This window comes from Microplitis mediator, chromosome 2 (assembly GCF_029852145.1).
Source record: "Microplitis mediator isolate UGA2020A chromosome 2, iyMicMedi2.1, whole genome shotgun sequence".
NCBI lineage: Eukaryota > Metazoa > Arthropoda > Insecta > Hymenoptera > Braconidae > Microplitis > Microplitis mediator.
The window spans coordinates 9884933-9894430 of NC_079970.1; the positions used below are offsets into that span (position 1 = coordinate 9884933).

The following is a 9498-nucleotide window of genomic DNA, read 5'->3' on the forward strand; positions in this document are numbered from 1 at the left end:
CTGTTTCAACGATATCTAACATATAAATTTTATTTTCTTCGATTTTAATAAACAAAAAATATTAAAAATAATTTTTTACTTTCAATTATTAAAATTGGCAATGTTGTTCGATGATTGATGAATAGTTTTAAACATTTAATCCGTTTAACATAAAGTCATTTTTCATTACATGAATGCATGTTTGTATCCTGATAGAAATCAAACGTAACATATGCAAACGTTTTTATGACATATGTGCTAGTGGAGTACAGTGATATTATAATAATTATTGGGGGAACTATAATCCTGAACTATAATTATGTGGTTCGAACGGTGGAAAAGCGTTTTACAGGTGTGTAAATTTACGATACGTCAATCACAAACCGCATACGCGAGTTATACAAGATCATGTTACTATATTTAGTTAAAAATATACCTATGCACCGATTTATACTTTATTTGAAATTATTTTTATCTTATACTAGGTATTTATCGAATTATAATTTTTGTCATTTATTCCTAGAAATTTTTTAGAAATTACATTATGAATCTTTTAATATTAGTTAAACGGAGAGTAAAATAAAAATGCTCAAAATTTAGTAATTCGAGAGTAAAACTAAATTATAACATAGTTCAAAAGCTCAGAATAGCTTTTAAGTCTAGATAGATATACTTTTCTTAAATCACAACAGATCCCGACTAGAATTTCTTCCTGATTCGCCTGAAGTACCATAAGGACCTTATCAGGTTAATATAAGGTTTGCCTTGTTAGGGCAAACCTGACGAGATCCTGATCAGGGCCTCGTCAGGATATCCTTATTCAAAAAAAAGTTATTTGCCATCGGGTCAACCTGACGAGTTCCTGATCAGGACCTTATCTGGATATCCTTATTCAAAAAAAAGTTATCCCATCCCTTTAAGTATTTCATTTACAGGCTAAAAATTAAAAAAAGTACAAAAGAATATTATATAAAAATCACGTCAATCATTGTAGCACAGATTATTTACTTCTTTATCAGTTATTCTTTGACATCATAATAAATATTATATTTACACTTTCAGGATCACATGTGTATGTCAGCCCAGTTGATAGCATCGAGGACTTTGAATCGAAAGGACGCAGGTTCGAGCCCAGCAGTTTTCGGGATTTTTTCATCAATAAAAAGTATGTTTACTTTCTCTAATTAATGCTCTCAATACAATAGATAACATTCTCGATCGAATTAAAATTCTCTTATTTTTTTTTTGCAATTTAATATTTTTTTAAAAATAATTACTAATAAGGTAATCCTGATAAGGATTTGATGAGGATATCCTGGTAAGGACCTGATAAGGCAATCCTGATAAGGACGTGATGAGGATTTCCTGGTATGGTCCTGATAAGGCAACCCTGATAAGGCCCTCATGGGTCTTAAGCGTTACATCCATATCAGGATACCCTGATCGGGACCTTATTTGAAATAAGGTTAACCCGATAAGGACCTCGTCAGGCCCTTATGAAAAATTCTAGTCGAGATATTATTATTAAATGTACCCTTTTTTTTTTGTCAATAGCAAAAAAATTGTTTTTTTAATTTTAACAAAATTGAGAGAATAACTTATATGAGATAAACACTTATGAAAACTTGAAACGGATCAGTGAAAAGGATTCTAATCCGTGAACATTTGCAACAGCTGCACAAATAGTCCCAAATTAATAACTGGTTGAATCAGATATTTCTACGAATTATCATAGACGCATTTTAAAAATTTTTCAGGATACCAGCATCGAAACTTAAAGTTTCAGTGTCTCTACAGCCAGTCGAAACAAACTAATTTCAAGCCGATGCTGCAAACAACTGCTAGCGAATTCGTAATTCAAAAATACCTTCATACAGAGGGCAGAAACATGCGTGTTTCTTCCCAAGGGAAGAAACACAATTGTTTCTGCCCGGTATCAGTTATATCTAATGTTTATTTGTAGCCTTATTACTCTCATTTGTTTATTTGTCACTTCAATTTACTCATTTCATTTTTTAAGTGACAGTTTTAATTAACCAAATAAAATTACTAAAAAATGAGTGAAAATAATATTTTTGTATTATTTAGTATTTAATAAGTGACTGTAAATCACATATTTCTCATTCTCTAACAGTTCTCCGCGTCATCGGCTTGAAATTGACTTGTTTCTTACTGGCTGCTGACACCGGAACTTGAAGTTCTGATGCAGATAATTATGAAATATAGGGTGTGTGTCTCAGGATGAAACACGATTTCAGACTGCGGATGATGTCAGCACTCGCCTACGGCTCGGGCAGCCAACTTCACCCTGACCATAGTCTGAAATCGTCTTGTTTGATCCCTTCCCTGATTAAGAGGAACGATTCGAAACCAGATCAATTTGTTCTCACACGAGTACTCTGCAGTTGAGCTACTGGACCTTGTGCCGAGCACAGTTCAATTTGTCTATATCAATTAAGTCACGTCATCCATTACCTAGCGACATTTGTGAAATGATTTTTATATATGCTTTTCATCAGACAAGGATATATACGTAAATCATTTCTACAAATTTTGCAATTCTTATATTTGTATACGTATAGTAGAATATTATTAAAAATAAATATCTCGACGTACATTTCATATATATGTTCACATGCATATTTACATATTTATATCGACATATATATTTGTTTATATGTTAACATGTAGATTCGTATATACGTTGACCTATATGTTTTCATATATGCCGGCATATATGTAGAAATATATGTCTACATATATGTGCACATATGTCTGCATATATGTCCACATATATGTGTGCATATATTTCTCGATATATGACGGCATAAACGTCTACGTATATGTTTACTTATATGGCCACATATATATCTCCATTTATATAACATTTATTTATAATATATGTATTATATAGTTTTAATTTTATGTAAGCATTTATGTTTTCAACTATGCATACACTTATCTGAAAATTTAGTTGACATATTTTTTTTGCGCACATATATGTTATATATTTGACATATATGTTGCATTTCATTTTCACATATATATTTTTCCATGCGGAATTTTATATATTACTGCTCTGATCTGAGTCAAAACTCAATTACATCTTTATTTTTATTACTGACATTGATTTCTACCTCAATTTATTTATTTTATTGAACATAATCAAAACTAAAAATTTAAAAACCGCACGTTCATTAATGATTTTCGATTCTTAAATTTTCAAACTTTAACATAAAACGTAACTTGTTGAGCTTAAAAGGCTCATGAAAAAACAATTGCATATAAAAGCATTTTCTCTTCGAGCTCAAAAATGTGTTCACACTAATTTTTTCGAGCGTTTTGAGCTCGAAAACAGCGGGAAGTTTTGGGGCTGGCCCGCAGGGCCAACCGACGCCCAGATTTTTTTTATGTTAGTTCTACGGAGAAAACACTTAGAAGCTTTTTTGTAGAGTATTTAATTACCTACAAGATTATTTACTTTGATTTTCGAAAAAAAAGTTTTTAATACTTTTATTTTCAAAAAACAAAAAAAAAATTTTTTTTACATGCGATTTAAATGAGAAAATGAATATTCGTTGAGCTCTTAGTAGAATTGAGATTTCGAGCTGCCCTTTTGGGAGGATTTTTCTTTATACCTAAGACTAACTTTTGCAACCATAAGAAAAAATTTTTTTTGAAACACCGTAATATATATATATTTTCTATCACCTTGAATTTAATTCGCGTTTACAATGATTATAACACCCTAATTTAAATTTTCAAAATATATAGCTATCGCTTAATTGTTTGTGATAAAAAACTTGACTATAACAACAATAGTAATAGTATCAATGGTAATTATCATTATAATTAAAACGATAATATTACCAATTAGTAATTGTAACTACAATCTGAAGTAGTAATAATAATAATAATAATAATAATAAATATTATTATTATTATTATATAGGTTGTAGGGTTCTAAAAAGTCGACCCTAATTTTTATTCCCCTCAAGCCCGACTTCGGAGACCAAAGTGATAAAAATGGAAATTTGTACCACTTTGGGGTCCAAAGTCAGACCTAATTTAAAATGATAATAGAATCTACTTCAAGCCCCCAAGTCCGAAATCAGAACAGCCTTAGAAGGCTCAATGTCGGCTTTAAATTTCGACTCGGGTTACCGCTAAAAACGCTTAAATCGGTTGATTCGTTCCAAAGATATCGTCGGGCAAAAAAAATTTACACACACACACACATCCACACGGACGTCCATCTATAAATGTTCGGAATAGTTTTCTAGGACCTCAAAACGTCGATGAGATCTGATGAAAACTCGATTTTCGAAAATCGGACCGAAACCAATAACTTCCATTTTTTTTTTTAATTTTAAATTTTCATAGCACTATATGAGGAAAAAAAAATAGTTCAATTTCTATGAAATCTTTTTAATAATATATAACCAATTTCTAGTTATAATTGTTGTATTACAACTTGATATTTAGTTATTATTAATTCTTTATTTTTCACTCACTTTATTTTATAACTTTTTAATTTAAAATTATGATAGTTTTGGAATCAGTCAGTTTCAGTATGTAATATAATAATATTTTAATATTCTAATGAAATGGCAATCTAACTAGCATTTAATAAAATTGATAATAAACTTTAAAATAAATAAACCGATTTTTCTTGAATCATTAAAATCAATTAAAAATTACAACTAAAATTTTATTTGAATTTAAAAGATAAAACAAACAACTTACCTTGGATTTAAATTTTTACTTACACTATCATAGACCAGGAAAAAGTTATCGACAAAACGAATAATCCCGCACAACTCAATAGATCAACTAACTGACGAAAACTCATGTAGTGATCTATGATTCGTAATTTTGAGCTTCCGTCATCGAGACCTCGGGGGTGATCTAGACGTGATCACTGAAGCCAAGGGTTATCTGTATTTTTCACCCATTGGCTAGAATTCACCAGAGCTTTCGTTGACGGGGTAAAAGAGCTAGAATTTTGATTGGCCACGGGGCGGAGCAGTAAAGGCACCCTCTTATAGAGCTTGCAATTGGTGATCGTGCTCCCCTCTCGGATATGGATAGGGGTTGAAATGGCATAAGCATGTCCTGAGTGACGGGCAAGCCACCTGAGAACCACCAAAGTCAACTTGATGTCGTTTCGCGTGTCAATAACCACCACCAGCTATTTATCCGTCAGTTTTTTTTTTTTTGAGGCACAAATTATAACATATTGCATAAATATTTAATGTTGATCTGTTGTTCTATATATATACACCTTTTATTTATTTATCATTCTACTAATATAATTACAGTGATTTCATAAGAATTAATTATTGGTATTTTTTGTTATATTTAAAAAAAATTTTATTATTCTTAAATATTAATATAAATTGATTAATTCACATTTAATGAAATCTATTTAAACTTACTTGAAATAATATTTTTATTAAGAATTAAATGAAATTCTATTAAAAAAATTTTATAGAAAAAATTTTTTTTTTGTAAAATTTGATACATTATGGGAGATTCGCTTAAAATAAGTAAGGCAATCAAAACTATTAAAAACAAAATTTTTAACTTCCCGCTGAGAAAATCGACGATTTTCAAAAAATTCGGGAAGTTATTGGTTTCACCCCGATTTTCAAAAACCGGGTTTTTATCATATGTCGACATTTGAAGGTGCTAGGATGCTCTTCTGACATTTTCAGAGCGATGTCTGTATGTATGTATGTATTTGTATGTGTGTGTGTGTGTGTGTGTGTGTGTGTGTGTGTGTGTGTGTGTGTGTGTGTGTGTGTGTGTGTGTGTGTGTGTGTGTGTGTGTGTGTGTGTGTGTGTGTGTGTGTGGATGGAAACCTCTCATATCTTTTTGATGAATGAACCGATTTAGATGGTTCTTGCGGCATTCGAAAGATATCTTCTAAACTGAGATTTTCAAAAAAATTTTAGACCATTTAGTCAAATAAACTCTGAGATATTTAAGAAATACAAAAAATAAAAAATTTTTTTTTTCGTTTTTTTTGGATATTATGAAAACTGTTGGATCGATCAATTCCAAAATCTATTCAACTCTAGAACTCGATAAAAGCTTTCGTTTGCCACCAAGAACGTCTCAATCAGATAATCCCTTCAAAAGATATCGTCGACGAAAGAAACAGTAGAAAACGGTTTTTTTCAAATATCGTCGAAACGACTAAACCAATCATTCCCAAAATTTTATCAGCTCTAGACCTCAATGAAACGCCCCGATTGCCACCTCAACCGTCTTAATCGGATAATCCGTTCGAGAGATATCGTCGACGAAATAATGAAAAAAAATCGTTTTTTTTTTCGTTTTTCGTGAATATTTCGGAAACTATCAAATCGATCAATTCAAAAATCTAATTAGTTCTAGAACTCGATAAAAGCTTCCGATTGCCACCTCAACCGTCTCGATCGGATAATCCGTTCGAGAGATATCGTCGACGAAAGAATGAAAAAAACCGTTTTTTTTCGTTTTTTGTGAATATTTCGGAAACTATCGAATCGATCAATTAAAAAATCTAATCAGCTCCAGAACTCGATAAAAGCATCCAATTGCTGCCAAGAACGTCTCAATGAGATAATCAATTTGAGAGATATCGTCAACGGGATAATAAATGTAAAATCTATATCTGCTTTTTTCATTGAATAACATTACAATTACTGAACGAGATTACTCAAAACTACACGGAAAGAAAATTATGGGAAGTTTTCCTATGCATTATGGGAATGGTTCCCATAATGGTATGGAAATAGTACCTATACTACTATAGGAATGGTTCTCATATATTATGGGAACCATCTCCATAATAGTATGAAAATAGTTCCCATACCATTATGGGAATGGTTCCCATAATGATATGGGAATGGTTCCCATACCATTATGGGAATGGTTCCCATAATATTATAGGAACCATTCCCATATCATTATGGGAACCATTCCCATAATGGTATGGGAATCATTCCCATACTGTTATGGGAATTGTTCCCATAGTGGTATAGGAACTATTCCTATAATATTATGGGAACTATTCCCATAATGTTATGGGAACCATTCCTATAATATCATAAAATTTTGTTTTTGCACAATAGTGTAGACATTTCCCAAAATTTAAATTTTCTTGAATGTTTTGTGCTGACAAAAAATTCTTATTAAAAATTTTAATGTTTTTTCGCCAAATACGATTTTTTTTTTCAATGTTTGAATTTTTGTTTTTATGTTTAATAATATTTCTGTGTATTGTAAAAGTGATTACCACATTTCTTTAAATTAATTTTTTCATGATAATATGGGAACCATTCCCATAATATTATAGGAATGGTTCCTATAATAGTATGGGAACTATTCCCATAATATTATAGGAATGATTCCCATAATGGTATACGAACCATTCCAATTGCATTATGGGAATCATTCCCATAATATTATGAGAATAGTTCCCATACTATTATAGGAATCATTCCCATAATACTATGGGAATGGTTCCTATAATTTATGGGAATGGTTCCTATAAATTATAGGAACCATTCCAATAAATTATAGGGATGATTCCCATAATATTATAGAAAGTATTCCTATAAATTATAGGAACCATTCCTATAATTATAGGAACCATTCCTATAGTGTTATGGGTATCATTCCCATAATTATAGGAACTATTCCTATAATTATGGGAATCATTCCTATAATTATAGGAACCGCTCCCATAATTTATGGTCGTAATTCCTATGATGGTATAGGAAAAAATTTCACAAAATTATGGGAACCGCTGCCATAATTTTCTTTCCGTGTAATATATTCTTTTCTATGTAAAGATGCTTTTTCATGTTGAGGCTTGACGCTGCTTTTTAGCGTCAAATTCGATCACGTGATGAGAATTTAACATGTGCGCCACCCAGAAAAAATGTAGCGATAAAGCTCAATTTAGTTTAGAAAGAAATGCTAAAAAACGGTTTTTTTTTAAAACAACGGCATACAAAAGTATTTTCGAGCTCGAAGAGCTCGAAAATGTATTCACAATAATGTGTTCGATCTCAAGGAGCTCGAAAACAGCGGGAAGTTTTGGGGCAGGCCCGCAGGGTCAACCGATAGACCGATTTTTTTTTATTCAAATTATAAAATATTATTAAATTTGTTTGAAATAGATTATAAAAATTCATATTCGCTAATCAAATACACTGTAAAAAATCACCGGGGTAAGTCCAAACGGTGTAGGTGTTAAAATAATCGGTGTTAAATTTACCCCCGAAAGCGGTGTGAAAATAACGCCGTCACCGGTGTAAATATTTTGTACCGGTGTTAAAATAACGCCGAAACCGGTGTAAATATTCTAGACCGGTGTTAACATAACGCCGCCGCCGGTGTAGATATTTTTTACCGGTGTTAAAATATTTTACTTTGTGAATATTTTTACTTACTCGATCACTATACTTGTTAATAAATGATATTATTTATTAATTTTCATAAAGAACTGACATTTTTTGTGTTTTATAATCTTTAAAGTTAATAATCCAAGCGGACGCAGTTTACCCTGCTTTTACACCGGTTATCCCGTTTTTACACCGATGTTACTCCGCTTTTACACCGGTTACCCCGATTTTACTCCGCTTTTACACCAGTTACCCCAATTTAACACCGGTGTTTTTAACACCGGTGTAATTTTATTTTAACACCGGGCGGAGTTAAAATGAGTCCATTTTTAACACCGCTCTTTTTACAGTGTAGCACTAAGAATAATTACGGGGTTCAATGGGTTGTAATGCTGCACGGAGAAAAATGTTGGCTTGAAACCTACAAATTTTTATTATGCTGTCGATCAAACTTGAAACAGGAAGTAAAGCATCTAAAAATTTATTATGCTCTTATACAAAATTATTATGCCGCATCACAACTATTATAATGTATGAACGTAATTCTTATTAGAGCTTATCGATAAGTTTCTCGCACGTAGGAAGTATTGTGATACAGCATAATAATTGTTCGTATGAGCATAATCATTTTTTGGATGCTTCAGTTCCTATTTCAAGTTTGGTCGACAGCATAATAAAAATTTGTGGGATTCGAGCCAACATTTTTCTCCGTGTGCGGTTCCTCTAAATCAATTTTGTATCCTTATTTATTCAATGTATAAAAATAAAATCAAAAAATAAACACAGATGTTTTTTCTCGTGGTTAAGGGACTAAAGACTGTAGAATTTCATGGATTGAAAGATCTTGTTTTTTCTATAAAGCAAGAAATCGCACTAAAGCGTTGGTTGACGAGCTAATGGTTTGGAGGCGGTATTTTGCTAAACAAGAAAACCTTTTATCCCTCACTCTATAACTGTGCCAAATAGACAGCACCGTCATATAAAAATTTCCTATTGATAATATGCATATTTATTCATTTATTTTATTAAATCGATGAGTAGTGTAATATAACAAAATAAATTCAAATGTCATGTGATAAAATTATTTTTTATATTTTATAATAATAAAATAAAAGTATT

The 9498-nt window shown here is 31.3% G+C and overlaps 1 protein-coding gene across 2 annotated transcripts in view; it reads right to left on the bottom strand.

Annotated features, from left to right (window-relative positions):
- The window catches only part of LOC130663729 (protein dissatisfaction-like), a 69710-nt gene extending 64448 nt beyond the window's left edge, over positions 1-5262 (bottom strand). The window contains exon 1 of one of the 2 annotated variants that reach the window (XM_057463144.1): positions 4749-5262. The gene's annotated coding sequence lies outside the window, so the exon portion shown is untranslated. Of the gene's footprint in view, positions 1-4725 lie in introns of both variants that reach the window. The other variant, XM_057463145.1, reaches the window with a different exon arrangement.
- Positions 5263-9498: the final 4236 nt, after the last annotated feature.